The following is a 15703-nucleotide window of genomic DNA, read 5'->3' as shown; positions in this document are numbered from 1 at the left end:
TTTTTTTTTTTTATTCAATTGTAAGGTTAAAATACAGATTAGGTACAAAACACCCTCCCCTCCCCATGTTAAGAATGGCTTTTTAAATAATAACGTTATTTAGAAAGCCATTTTTAACATGGGGAGGGCGTTTTTTAACTATTCTATACTTTCACCTAACAATTTAATAAACAAAAGATAGCACTTATGCAGAGAAGGTACCGTGCTGAAATAATACCGTGATTAAGAAAGCTATTCTTAACATGGGGGGAGATTTGCATCTATTCTATACTTTCACCTAACAATTTAATAAACAAAAATAGATAGTACGTATGCATAGAAAATACAGTGCTGAAATAATGTTATTTAGAAAGACATTCTTAACATGGAGACGGTATTTTGTAACTATTCTGTCCTTTCACCTAACAATTTAAAAACAAAACATGGTACTTATGCAGAGAAGCTACCCTGCTGAAATAATGACGTTATAATTTAGAAAGCCATTCTTAACATGGGAATAGGGGTGTTTTGTAACTATTCTGGACTTTCATCTAACAATTTCATAAACAAAAGTTAAACTTAAGCAGACAAGTAACAGTACTGAATCATTAACATTATTTAGAAAGCCATTCTTAACATGGGGAGGGAGGATGTTTTCTAACTATTCTGTACTTTAGGTGCTAATGCAGAGAGTGATCAGCGCTATTTTTTAAATCGTATTTCCAAGTTTAATTAAAGTTTTATGATATGTTTTTTATTCAATTGTAAGGTTAAAGTACAGAATAGGTACAAAAAACCCTCCCCTCCCCATGTTAAGAATGGCTTTTTAAATAATAACGTTATTATTTCAGCACGGATCACTCTCTGCATGATACCAATTAATGTTTTGTTGTTTGCTTTTATTACCGTATTTTTTGTTTTTTTTAAGAAAACCTTTTTTAACAAAAATTGAAAGTACACGTTTTTCTTTTTTTTTTTTACAGAAGTTGTTTTTATATAAGAAAATATGAATGCTTTTTCTTTATTAAAGAAATTGGGTACTCGTGCACTTATTTGATCCGTGCTGAAATAATAACGTTATTATTTTAAAAGCCATTCTTAACATGGGGAGAAGAGGGTGTTTTGTACCTATTCTGTATTCTTACAATTGAATCAAAAAACGGTAAATTTTTAGATTAGGTCCACCTCCACAATTCTCTTTTAAATGACGACTTTTGTAGGTTTTCGACTACGCTGAATACGGAAATCGCATTGAAATTTTGCAGAAATAAGTAGTTATCGAGATATAAAAAGTTGTATAATGTATTGTAATCTCTGGTGGGCCATCTTTTTTACACGCTTGCGCGCGTCATAAACAAATCTACGCATGTAACAAAGATGGCCGCCAAAGAATACAATGCATAAAACAACTATTTATATTTCGATAACTACTTATTTCTGCAAAATTTCAATGTGATTTCTGTATTCAGCATAGTCGGAAACCTTTACAAGTCGTCATTTAAAAGAAAATTGTGGAGGTGGACCTAATCTAAAAAAATACCAAAAAAACATAAAACTTTAATTAAACTTGGAAATACAATTTTTAAAAAATAGCGCGGATCAGTAAGTGCATTAGCACCCATTAATCGACTAATGTGACCTTATTGCCAAATAAGCTCCGGCTACAATGTTGAACGCGCCGTTCACATTGTTTTGTTTTTTTTTTCAAGTTAAATTCAACTTTCACAATATCTTTTTATGTTTTTTATAATTTCACAATATCTTTTTTAATAAAAAATTGTTAGTTAAAAGCACAGAATAGTTACAAAACACCATCCCCTCTCTATGGTAAGAATGGCTGAAAAAAAATATTAGGTACTCATGTAGAGAGTGATCCGTGCTGAAATAATAACGTCATTATTTTAAAAGCCATTCTTAACATGGGGAGGGGAGGGTGTTTTGTACCTATTTTGTACTTTAACCTTACAATTGAATAAAAATCATATCATAAAACTTTAATTAAACTTGGAAATACGATTTAAAAAATAGCGGGATTATTAGCACCAGAAATTGTTAGGTGAAATACAGAAAAGTTTCTACCAAGAAAACCACTATTTTTTTTTTTTTTGCTATTCTTACCAAGGGGAGGGATGGTGTTTTGTCACTATTCTGTGCTTTCAACTAACAATTTATTAAAAAAACAAAAGGTAAATTTTCACATTAGGTCCACCTCCACACTTTTTAAAATGGGTAGTTTGGGGGTGTTTATTCTGAAAGCTGTTCTTAACCTGGGGAGAATGGTGGTATTTATTCCAAAAGCCGTTTTTAAAAGACGAAAGTCAGGTAAAAGGTTAAAACACGTGGTTAGGCATGGGTGTTGTTTATTCCGAAAGCCGTTCTTAATATTGGGAGGTCGGGAGTGTTTATTCATGGCCGTCAGTGAATTATAGTGCATAATTCAGGCCTTTATATCTCCAAAACTAATTGCCTCTGCAAATTTTAAATGAGATTTTCTTATTCAGCATAGTCGAAAATTGTGGAGGTGGACCTAATGTAAAAAAAATACCCTCCCCCAAAAAAGACATTGTGAAATTTAAATTTAAGCGCGGTACTAAAAATAAAATTAGACAGAAAAATACACCTTTGGGTTTGTACTTGCACAAAGACTTGAAAAAAATGTCAACAAAAACAAGTATATAACAAGTAAATATTTTCAAAGGCAAGATAAGTTACTTTTCTACCTAATTGGATAATTTTTAGTGTTTTTATTGAGTTTGTTGTACTGTACATATAGATTCGAAAAAGTTGTAAAAAAATAAATGTATAACAAATATTATCAAAGGCAAGATGTGTTTATTATTACTAAAATGGATAATTTTTTTTGTTTTTTTAATGTAAAATGTTTATTCGGCTCGAAAAACAGCGTTTACTGCTATATTTGAAAATTACAAATGGCGGCAGACTGTGTTAAACACATTAGGTTTGGAAAATGAGTTAAAACTAAAAAACTATACAAAATACTGTTAAGAACTACCGAATACATATCTGCCTGTGTCACGGTAACATATATTGAGTGAGTTGCTGACAGTATTTTGTATAGTTTTTTAGTTGTAACTCATTTTCCCAAACTTAACGTGTTCAACACAGTCTGCCGTCATTTGTATTTTTCAAATATACAGATAAACACTACATGTTTTCGAACCGATTAAACATTTTACACTAAATAAAAACACTAAAATCTTATCCAGTTAGGTAGAAAAGTAACTTATCTTGCCTTTGATAACATTTATTTGTTATATTTATTTTTCAACAACTTTTTCATTTCTGTGTTTAGTAATACAACCCCGTTTTATTTACTATAACATTTAGTCGGCTCGAAAAACAGTGTTTATCAGTGTATTTGAAAAATACAAACGATGACGGACACTGGTGATGATGTTAAGTTTGAGAAAATGATTTAAAACAAACTATACAAAATACTATCAGAAACCCACCGAATATGTCAGCCTATGTCACAATAACATATAATCAGTAGGTGTCTGACACTGTTTTGTATAGTTTTTAACTGATTTTCCCAAACTTAACATATTCAACAGAGTCCGCAACCATTCATCTTTTTCAAATATATAGATAAACACTGAGTTTTTTGAGCCAATTAAACATTTTACATTAAATAAAAACACTAAAAAATTATCCAGTTAGATAGAAACGTAATTTACCTTACCTTTGCTTTCATTTATTCGTTTTTGGACAACTTTTTCGGATCTGTGTATAGTACCCCCCCCCCCTTACCCAAATATTAATTAAAAACTCACATTTTTTAATACAATAAAAAAGAAAACTATTTAGCATTTCCACGTTTTAGCAACTTTCGGCTAAATCCACTGAATGTTGGTCGAGCCCAAGCCATGATTGACGGTAACTCCCAAGGATCCGGATCCAATTCTGCAAGAGTACCATTCTTTTTTTTACTTTTTGGAGTGGATTGCTGTACTAAGAATATAAGAAACATGCATTTTCTCTTTTTATTAGATTTTTCCATTACACCAAATTAAGCCACAGCAACGCGTGGCAGGGTACAGTTAGTAGGCAAATAAAATGATTTGCGTGTTGTTTTTTTATTGGAGGGAATTAACATCATTTTCTATAACAAATTTCTAAACAATTCATTGTTCGTATAAGCTCCACTACTATTTGCCTTGTTTATTCTAAAATTATTAATTCAATTTAGTGTCCAAGTGATGCAGTATCTTTCTGTTGATGAGAGACAAGTGTTGTAAAATGATTGTGCAAGGAAACGGTTCAGTTGTTGCTTGCTGAAGCTGGAAAAATGCTGAAAAAAGAGGCATGCAGAAACACACAAGACAGAGATAAAAGATAATCTGTGTACTAAATTAAACAATAATAAAAAAAAAAATCTTTGCAAAACTGGTTGTGTTTGCGGGGGTAAGAAATCCAGTTATTTAATGCCCAAAAATATAGACAGCCCACTGAACGTTCCCATTCAAATTAAAAAAGTTTCCTTACTTGTTAACTGGACAAGATCTCATTCAAAAAAGAGGAAAAATAGTTTTTTTTTTAATTTTTTATTTATTTTTTTTTTTTTATTTATTATTATTATTATTATTATTATTATTATTATTATTATTAATAATAATAATAATAATACTATTATTATTATTATTATTATTATTATTATTATTATTATTATTATTATTTATTTATTTATTTTTATTTTTTTTGCATCCAACCCATCAAAATTAGGTGTCTACTGATTGATCAAGGAAAATCGTCTTGGAAAATCAAATATAATAAAAAGAGTGGACAAGAAGAGAATTATTTTATGGAAGAAAGAGAGGTAACCCTTTTTTATGGTTGGGAAAAACCTTAGGTTTTAGGTTTGATATAGATTGTATGCAAAATAAAATGTTTATAACTTCTGCATATAAATGAGAGTGATGTAATATTGTAGACCATAAAAGGCAGAGTTATCAAGCTTGACTATTTCTTGAAGAGGTTGATCTGCTTTAAACGTGTCTATCAAGTTTTCAAAACTCAAAATCAAATGTTTTTACACTGCTGCTGGTAGCAAGGTCGACGTGTTACATTCTCCGCAATTTCAGGAGGTCACAGAAAGTTCAGTTAAACTATACCTTTAGTGTTTTTCATGCTCAGACGTTCAAGATTATAAAAAACGTTTCAGTAACAGAGAACACTCTATTATTGATCGTCTCTGAAATTGAAAGTCGGCAGAGTAAGCAAAGGAAAGACACAGAATTTGTCTTAAATTTATAGAAAACCCATTCTCATTAAGTGATAGTGTTGCATTGATTTCGGCTGACAGCAGAAGAGAGAAGTATACTGCAGATTTCTAGGGATCTTGTCCATCTATCATTTATTGGAGATCCTTAAGTCATTTTTATGTCTAACCCTGTGGAGCTTCCAACACAGATTAATTAAAATCTCTCTCATCCTCTCTTTCAGAGCCCCCCCCCCCCTGCGCTGTCAACATTCACCTCAAACCAACATGTTGATCTAATATTTCCTGTTATTCTCAGCGTATTTGTTGCTCCAGCCTTAACTAAAATATACACTTAATGATGTACACATTCAATATGTAACAAGCAGTGAACCTTTTGTGGTTTCATACAATGTTCCATATTGATTTTGAAAAAATAAATGAAGAAATATTCAATTATAATGGCATGTGTCCAAATAAGACTGTTTCATATATACCTTTATTATATTTCACTTTGTCTGTCTGTCCGTTTCACTTTTCTCGAAAGCTACTGAGCCGATCTGGCTGAAATTTTGTATGGACCTTTGTTATGATAATGTGCAGCGAACTAAGTATTATGGCATCTGTTCGATGTGAAGTTAGTGATTAATAAGGATTAATATTTAATGCAAAAAATGAGCAGAAATGTAACCATATTCAACCAATTTGGCATAAAAGCATTCAGTTAACAGGCTATAACATTTGTACTGTTTTTAGGAGCTAAAAATCTCTCTTTGTCTCTCTCTCCGTTTATCTGTCTGTCTGTCTGTCTGTCTGTCTCTCTTTCTCTCTCTCTCTCTCTCTCTCTCTCTCTCTATATATATATATATATATATATATATATATATATATATATATATATATATAAAGATTAGTAGTATATACAACAACATTGATTCCTAATAGAGACATAGGTTTAAGATTTAAAAAGTTTCATTGCTTTTAATGATAGAATTATAATAAGATCCCACCAAACGACTTAAAAACTGAGATGACTTTATCTGTTCATTTCAAGTGTCAAGTTATGATTACAACAAGATAAACGAAACAAGTTGAAGCCAAGAAGAAAGATTTCACCTGATTTATACAATAAAAAAACATAAATAAAATATATAAATAAATAAAAGATAAAACTATTTTTAATATCATATCAGTTGCACACAAATGCAGTAATAAGACGCGTACATTACTAATCATCAATTTAATGAAAAAAAAAAAATCTAAAAACAAAATGATGGCCATTCTTTTTAACAGGGATTAATTACACCCAACACTAAATGTCTACAAATCAACAGCAATAGGTCTAAAGACACATATCTAGGTAAGTTACTTTGTATTTATGCTCTCTATGAAAGGTTTGTCTTTTTATGTCCAACGCCCTTTCAACCATTATAAGATCATTCTTTTGTTTTTTTTGTTTTTGTTTTTTTTTGTGAGAATCAAACAGTTTTTACACAATGTTTCTTCTTTGTGAAAGTGCGATGTTTGACTTTTAGATTTTTGTTTGCTTTTTTTTAGGTTTTTATTTACTAACATATTATTTCGTAACACGTTCTAAAATTTTGATCATTCTTTTGAAGAGAGTTTTTCAAATTATTTACTTAATAAGTAGTGTTAGGACAATTAATCGGAATCGAAATCGGAAAATTTGGTGCCTATTTTCCGATGCCAAAACAATTCTTTGAATTGTCTTTTTTGTTTTATTTTGTTTAAAGAAAAATCTTCTACTGCTATAATGATAAAAGAATAAATATTTGTTGATTTAAAATATCAGTAGCGCTAAAATTTATAGATCATCCTTCACAAGTATAATTTTACGTTTAGAAAAACATCTGCATATTTAACATGTGTTTTTTACAGATAGTTAAATATTTAGAGATTTATAAAGAATCAGAATCGGAATTCGTTATTGTATTGGAATTGGGAATTTAATATGGAATCGGTAATTGTATCAGAATCGTGGAAAATATTGAAATCGTCCCATCACTATTAATAAGACAATTAGCATTTCTATACAGATTAATCGATATTTAGTTGTTGTTGTTGTTGTTGTTGTTGTTGTTGTTGTTGTTGTTGTTGTTGTTGTTGTTGTTGTTGTTGTTGTTGTTGTTGTTGTTGTTGTTGTTGTTGTTGTTGTTGTTGTTGTTGTTGTTGTTGTTGTTGTTGTTGTTGTTGTTGTTGTTGTTGTTGTTGTTGTTGTTGTTGTTGTTGTTGTTGTTGTTGTTGTTGTTGTTGTTGTTGTTCACATTTTGTGTCTGGCTGTTGGTATTGCCAATTTTATGCTGATAGGCAGATCATAACAAATGAACATAGGCTATCAGCATTTTATTTTCTCAGTCTTCCAGCACTTTCTGCAAGATTCTGGTGGTCTCCAACAAGATAGTCTTTTAAAGTACTCCAACACTGCAATAGATCCCAATTTTCTCAATCCACTTGTTAAGTCCTGTGTTACACTCCCCAGGGCTCCCATCTTCAACTTCCACAATCTTTTTATCTCCCTTTTCAAGTCTTTGTATTTTTTTACCTCCTTTTCTTTTTTCTCCACATTCACATCAGCTGGCACTGCTGTATCAATGATTATTGCCTTGTGTTCCTTTCTTTCCAAGAAGATTAAATCTGGTCTCCTCACTTCAATCAAATTATCACATTGGATATTCATATCCCACAATAATTTCACATTATCACTCCACATCACCCCTTCTGAAACATGCTTGTACCATTTTTGCATTCCAACCCTCTTTTCTTGCAATATTGTCATGCCGTCTCTTGTATTCCTTTTGAACTAACTTTTCACAACTACTGATGAGGTGTTGTACATTCTTATCTTACTGTCCACACAGTTGATATAGAGAATTTTCAACTGTTTTATCAATGTGATACTTCACATAATTTGTCCTGAGCGTTTGCTCCTGCAAAACACATATTAAGCCTTTTTGTCCCAACCTTCAAGTCACAATTTGAAACCATCACCAGGTTTTCCCTTGTCCCTTGTCTCTGTCAGATATCTACTGAATTAGCCATGTATTTTCTTCTCAATCCATTTGTCTTTCGTTTTTTGTTCATTTATTGCCTTAAATCTCTTGCTTCTTACTAGTTCACTCTCTTGCAATTTTTCAAATTTTGCCACACCATTTATAAGCTTTTCTTACAGTTGGAGACGTAAACTTTCAGACTATTTTCTTCTTTTTTTACACATCGTTCTACACCTATTAGTCCTCGTCCTCTCTCTTTTCTTTTCACATATAACCTATCGACATCATTTTTTGGGTGAAGAGTTCCATTCATTGTCATCGTTTTCCTTGTCTTCCTGTCCATATCATTTTCTTTCCATTGAATAATACCCACTCCATATCAAAATATAGCTACTGCCCATCTGTTTACTGCAGATATTTTTTTTTCCGTTCAATATTGACCTAAAAATAAATCGTAGTCTTCTTGTATTCTTTTCCTATTATTTCCTTCATTTCAGTGGAAGACAGATGATGGGCCTATAGTTATCAACCGCAGTGCCCTTTGAAATATCCTTCTGGCAGAGCACTGCTTTTCTTTTCTTACATTGTTTACTCACTTTCTCCTTGCTCACTTTCACTGCATCTCGAAGTTGATTTAACTTATTTTGTATTTCATTTACATAATTTGAGTGTCTATTAAGTCCTTTGTGGAATTTCTTTTGGCCCAAACTAAATAACCTTTTCTCTCGGAACTGTTGAGTTCTCTCTTCATATCTTTTCACTTTTGCACTTTTTACTAGCATTCTCTGTTTGATCTTTGTTTATCGAGAATAGTTTTAATTCTCTTTCTCTTCATTTTGTACTTTTCATTCAAATGTTTGAATTTCTCTGTCTTCCTCATACCCAATTATCCTCTCAAACCTCTTTCAAGCAAATTATAAATTTTTATGTCATCATTTATTGTTTTTTTTTCCACTTTAGTTCATTTCTGTTCTGGCGTTCATCTTTTTTCAATCCAAAATTTTCTTGCATTTCTCTTACTTTATTGCTTCATTTCCTTTTTCTACCTGCACTTTCAGAGTTTTTCTGTCAAGTTTCTTAAACATGATCCCAACACTTCTTTTTCCTTCTACCATAATCCCTTTCAGTCTTTCACTTCCTTAGTTTCTTCCAGCACCTCATCATCAGTTTCCCTATTATTACTAATTACCTCGTCTTTTGTTTTCTCTCCATTTCCTGCCACCTCGTCCACATCTTCCACTACATTCTTTGTCCTTTCTTCATCAATCTGCACATCTCTTTCATTTGCCGTGTCATCCCCCATAACTTCTGTGTTCACCTGTCTTTTTATGGCCTCCAATTCCAAATAATAATATAACCATCCATTCTTCTGTATTGCTCTTGCCTGATCACACGCGCACTGTTTCGTTAATTCAAACATTCCTCCTTCTCTCCATTCTCTAACGTTTTCTGGACCTGTTAATAGGTTTTTCCATTTTCGTCATAAGGATTGCACCCCATAATTACCGTGTTAACTAACTTCACTTCATTTTAGCAGTTTCAGGTTGACAGCTGGATTGTTATTGCTGTTCTAAGATATACCTTCCAGGCGTGGGCCCTTCATTTTAAGTTCCAGTCCCATTAACACCATTATTCCCAAAACTTTGGTTTGCCATTTCATTCCTAAGAAGTTTAGTGGATTTTAGGTTACACAACCATCAGTTTCTTGTTTTTTTTTTGAGACACCATCTCTAGTGGTTTGAAATAAGAGTGTTCCTTCTTCTAGATGGTCGATCTTACCAGTCTGTCGAGCACCACCTACCCAGAGCTACTGGTTTTAAGGCACTAGTTATTCGTTTGAGGCATCCCTTTCCATCAGTAACACAGGTTTGCCGGGCTTAGGGACTAAGCCACACGAGAAGGCCAGGAGTATGATAAGATTTTCAAGGGCTAAAGATTTGAGCATGCCTTTGAAGTACTTTGCATCCCCACTTTGAATTCAGTAATATAGCAACCTTGGGATGATTTTTTATTATTATTATTATTATTATTATTATTATTATTATTATTATTATTATTCGCTCACAAAGAGCTTTCACACAGGTTATCAAAGATCTGGAAGCTGAGATACAACAAGTCTCCTCAGATTTCCAGTACTCTCCACCTCTTCTGATAACATTTGCAAATAAATTTGCATTATCGCAACAGCTGCTTTCCATTGATTTCTCGCTGGCAGTGGCTATTGGTCTTCACTGGTATTTGAGTGGCAATAAGCCTCTCCAAGTTCCCAGTCTTTTTGTACTTGTCCAGCAGAAGTTTGGTCAGCGCTCTCTCCTTGGTCTTTCCATCCTCCTTGATCCTTCTCGACTATGTGGTATCACTCTTTTTCTTTTTTGAGGGGGGGGGGTCGATCATGAGGCAGTGGGGGAAATGGGATAGCGGACTTTTAGATATGCAGCTTCAATGTTCTTGTTTCCATGTAATCCTTCACCTTTGGCCTTTGCAGCAGATGTGTATTAGTCTCCGCATTCAATATTTCAGCTGTTTTCATTACTATTATTTGCTATATCTGTCCAGCCATCCCTCTGATTTCAATTTCTCCCATTCTTTTTTCAAAGTTTTTCGGGATTGTTCCTAGTGCTCCTACTAGGTATTATCTTTATTTTCATCATCCATATCCCTTTCAGCTCTCTGGCTAGCTCTGTGTATTTGCTCAGTTTCTCCTTTTCTTTGATATTCACCCTGTGGTCAGCTGGAACAGCAAAGTCTACCATTTGACAAGACTTTTCTTTCTTGTTAATTATTATGATATCCGGTCTTCTTGCTTGGATAGGTTTGTCTGTTTGTATGTTCATGTCCCATAGGATTTTATGATTGTCGTTTTCAAGTACTGTTGCCGGCTTATGCTTGTAACATTTGTCCATGTGTTTGAGATGCAGTTGTTTGCATAATTCCCAGTGTAATGCTCTTCCCACTTGGTTATGCCTGTTCTTATATTTCTTTTGGGCCAGTTTGCTGCATTTGCTTACTATATGGTTTATCGTTTCGTCCACAGAGGCTGCATTTGCTGTTTTATTTTGTTTGTCTGATCTTTGCTTTGATGTGATTGGTTCTTATCGAGTTCTCGATTTACATATCCTTTTCGCATCCATGTCCAAGTGTTTTTTTTATTCTCATTTTTTGTCATCCTTATGAATCTTCCATGTAGTTGTTTTTCTTCCCATTTTTCTTTTCTTGTCTTATTCTTTGTCTCTCTCTGTTTTCTGTTTTGTTGATTCTTTCAGTGTCTCTCGCTGCCATAATTATCCTTTCAGCGTTCTGCATTCTGTATTTTTCTAGTTCTTTTTTTGTGTCATTCACACAGTTTTCCAGTCCTCTCCCAACATCTTTCCTTTTCACGTAGAGTCGGTCAACATCGTCCTTTGGATGTAGTGCATTATGCATGGTCATGAGTTTCCTTCTCTTCTGGTCGAGCTGTTTCAATTCTTCTTTAGTTAGTAGAGTATCTTACTATTGATACTACCCATGTATTTATACCTTTTATTAGGTTTCTGCTATATAATTTAGTTTCTAGGAGTTTTCTTTTCTTCTGAGGTATTCCTTTCCAATTCTTTCTTTCATTTCTGTTGCTTTGATGGTGTCTGCTTCCAGAACTCCCAAGTATTTCTTGTCTTGTTACCCTAGTGCTCTCATCCCCATTTGGTTGGGTAGTTCCATGCCTTCTGTCGTCTCCAGTTTTCCCTTTCTTATAACTAGTAGAGCGCACTTTTCCATACCAAACTCCATTTGGATATTCTGGCTGAAGATTTTGGTAGTGTTTATTAGTGTCTCTAGTTCCTTTTCAGCCTTGCAAAAAGTTTCAGGTCGTATTATTATTATTATTATTATTATTATTATTATTAGTTTATTACTACTATCACCATCTTTACTTCATCATCATCAATACAACAACTACTAATCTTACATTTATTATTTTTATAAATAAACAAAAAATAATAAATACGATATACACGTATAGAAAGAAGACCGTGCCTTGAGATATGAGTGTAAATTTCAAAATTATTTCGAAAACAAATTATTATTATTATTATTATTATTATTATTATTGCTTGTCAAATGTTATTTTGTTAATTTTCTCCAAACTTTTCAACAAATTCCTTACCAAACTTGCTTCCCTGACTGCTGGAAAATTGCTTCTGTTGTACTAGTTTTCAAGAATTCTGACGAAAGAACTGACCCACTCAATTATCGCCCGATTAGCCTCACTTTTTTTTGCCAAAGTTGGGATAATTTTCCTATTTAAATTTAACATAAAATAAGTATCTACATCTGGGCCAGTTAGCAGCAAATGGACATGTGTAACGTCTAATATCATTTTTTTTTCTATCTTTTAGAAGGTTATTGACCCCTGTTCAGCTGACACACGCCCTCTATCAGCCGTTATTGAAACTAAAATACACACATTCGCCTCATGTTACTGTTATGCAGAAGTACCAATTATATATATATATATATATATATATATATATATATATATATATATATATATATATATATATATATATATCCCCAAAACCTCTGGCCTTGATGAAAGGGAGACTAAAACTTGCTGCTATGGTTTCAAAAAATAATCTGAAATAACAACAAATGGTAACTTGATTCCAAATATTTCTCATGTTATATTTCATATGTTATATTTCATATGTTATATTTCATATGTTATATCTCCCCTCTTTGGAAATAGGGTACGATTATGAATATCTCCTGTGTCAAATAATCTTTATCCACTGTGAAATTTACTTTATGTATGAAAACCATAAAGTTATAATGTACCGAAATGGGATCTGTTTACATTATATTTATATGCACAACTGAACCCCCATTCTAAATTCTAAATTCTCAAACAAAATCACCTAAAAAGTAGAATCTCATATGTTTTGTGTATTTTAAATGTAAATGAAAGTTTTTTTTTGAGTTAACAAACTTCTCAATGTTTGCTTTTCTTAAGTTTTGATAAACTTGTGAGATTTTCATCTCTATTTTTCACTTGTGACAAAACCAAACAAAATATAAGGAAACTTGAAATATTTCAAAGGATCTAGTGATCAGACAAAACCAGCACCAGAAAAAAAAATTCTAAGCATGTTAAATCTTTGATATTAAAGTCCAAAGTCTCTAATAGACACCATATTGCCATTTATCAAATAAGTGCGAAAAGCTTTTTAAAATCTGTGATATTGAATAGGCAAGTGGACTCTAAAATATTTACTTTACTTAGAATAAAAGCTAATAAAAACAAATTAAATTAGGTTTGGAGAGTCTGAGGATTTCCTTGTGTCTAAAAAGGTGCCATAAAACTTTAATTATTTCAGAAGAAGCCAATAACAAAACTCCAATATACAGTTGCCAATGAAATTTACCCCCCCCCCCGCTTAGAGGACTTAAAACTTGTTAATCAATGTTAAATCTTTAAATGAGATTTATAACTCATTCTGTGGCCTTTCTCAGTCTTATGTTTTAAAGGAACAACTTCTAATAAAAAAAACAATTTGTGCTTATTTCATTTCTTATTTAAAAATTTTAAAGAGTCAGTTTGGAATCGGAAATTAGACTATAATTTTTTTGATTCCGATACCTCAAAAAGTTCTGATTTTTCCGAATCCCGCTTCCGATTCTGATTAATCGTCCCAATACTAATATATATGTTGCAGGGCGGAATGTCGGTGGCAATCGACCCTACACATAGGCAAGAAAAAGGTGAAAACACACAGGCAAGAAAAAGACGAAAATGACAATGGCAAAGAAGAGGTAACAAATGCAATAGGTGCCTTCGTGAATGAATATAAATCCATTCAGGTTTATTTTTTGTAAAGAAGCTGAATGGTGGTAGGAGGTCTCAGGCTGGGGGTTGGAGTCCAGCTGGTGTTTGAACTGTCACAGCTACGACGTCGCTAGTGGCTACGGGGGGGGGGGAACTGCTGGCTTGAGAAGCTGGTCTGCTGGAAACCAAGCGCGTCAATGGCGAGTGGTCACTGCTGCTGTTACTGGGTTCAGCCGTTGTCAGGGAGGTAGTCTAAACCATTCCGTGTGGACATGACTGCTACTGTTGAGTTGGGTTAGGCCACTGACGGGCCCAACCTCGCCATACAGCAATCTAGCTATGACTAACTGCTTGTTAAAAGAAATCTGCTGTATTTATACTCATCTGGCAGTTTTTAAAGACCGAGGTTGCAGGTGCAGGAATCTTTAGAAGTAGAAAGTAGTAGAATATCCACGGGACCGTTAAAAGTAACTTTAACCTAATCTCCAATTTGCAAAAGGCTTACATCAAACCACATCCTCACGCATATAAAATAAAAAATGTGAATAACTACGGAAAAACAACGACACTTGACAAAGAACTCCAAATCGCTGTATTGAAATGGAATAACAACAAGAGTTTAAGAAACATTAATTCAAATCGTTCCAACGTTAAGATTTTTTTTTTTTTTTTTGCGACGAGTGTTCATTTAACTAAATGTGTGTCTCGTGAAAAGGGCATGAAGTTTAAGATTACTGATTTTTATGAATAGATCGACACACATGGTTATGTTCTGGGGGGAAGAAAATCGTCATATAAGCGGAATATGTATATATATATATATATATATATATATATATATATATATATATATATATATATATATATATATATATATAAATTTTAAATTCTACCGTTTTGGATTTTACTATTTTAAATTCTACCGTTTTGGATTTTACCATTTTTGGATTTTTACCCTTCACCGGACTGTCCATTCATGTGAAATCTTTTTATTTTTATTTTTCTTTTGCCTCCTGTTCCCCTTACCTCACCCTTTTTTTAACCAAGTAAGATCTGTGACTTACTTGTAGTTTCATTAAATACTTTTATATGCAAAATCCGATCCTGCATTTTGCTAATTCCTGCCCTCTGATGAGAAGGAGAGTATTTCTTCGAAACTCCGCGGATTAAGGACTATCCACTTATCTTGTGTTTCCTTTTTTAAAATTAAATATGTTTTTAACTCTTTTTCAAGATGTCTTTTAACATGTTTTATTAATCATTTGTTCATATATATATATATATATATATATATATATATATATATATATATATATATATGTAGTGCAAAACTTTGTTGAAATTCAAAGACCTACTTCTTTTTTATAACATGTATATTTTCTCCTGGATTTTTAGAGAGAAAGAAAGAGAGAGAGAGAAAGAAAGAGAAAAAAAGGGAAAGAGAGAGAGAGAGAGAGAGAGAGAGAGAGAGAGAGACAGAGGATAAACAGACAAACTGTTTTAACACACGCTTTTAGATGCAAATAAAAATAATAATAATTTTATTTTCTTGCTTTTTTTTTCCTAATTAATTTCGGATTTAAAATCCCCCATCAGAGAAAGAGTTCTTAAGTTTTGTTGGTCTTTTTTTCTATTTTTTGTCCTTGGGCTGCTTTTTGACCATCTTATTGCATGAATCACGCATCACTTTTTGAG

At 32.6% G+C, this 15703-nt stretch overlaps 1 protein-coding gene and 1 long non-coding RNA gene across 2 annotated transcripts in view; one reads left to right on the top strand and one right to left on the bottom strand.

The window, feature by feature from the left end:
* Nucleotides 1-15703, bottom strand: part of LOC145260577 (uncharacterized) — a 64647-nt gene that overhangs the window by 6113 nt on the left and 42831 nt on the right. The gene's annotated exons all lie outside the window — the stretch shown is intronic.
* Nucleotides 6423-15703, top strand: part of LOC145260575 (battenin-like) — a 141221-nt gene continuing 131940 nt past the window's right edge. The window contains exon 1 of the mRNA XM_080118854.1: nt 6423-6557. The gene's annotated coding sequence lies outside the window, so the exon portion shown is untranslated. The remainder of the gene's footprint in view (nt 6558-15703) is intronic.

Source organism: Euprymna scolopes, chromosome 36 (genome assembly GCF_053919585.1).
Source record: "Euprymna scolopes isolate OS-2025 chromosome 36, ASM5391958v1, whole genome shotgun sequence".
Taxonomy (NCBI): Eukaryota; Metazoa; Mollusca; class Cephalopoda; order Sepiida; family Sepiolidae; genus Euprymna; species Euprymna scolopes.
Note: the sequence above shows the minus strand (reverse complement) of the source record. Positions and strands in the feature narration are given on the sequence as shown.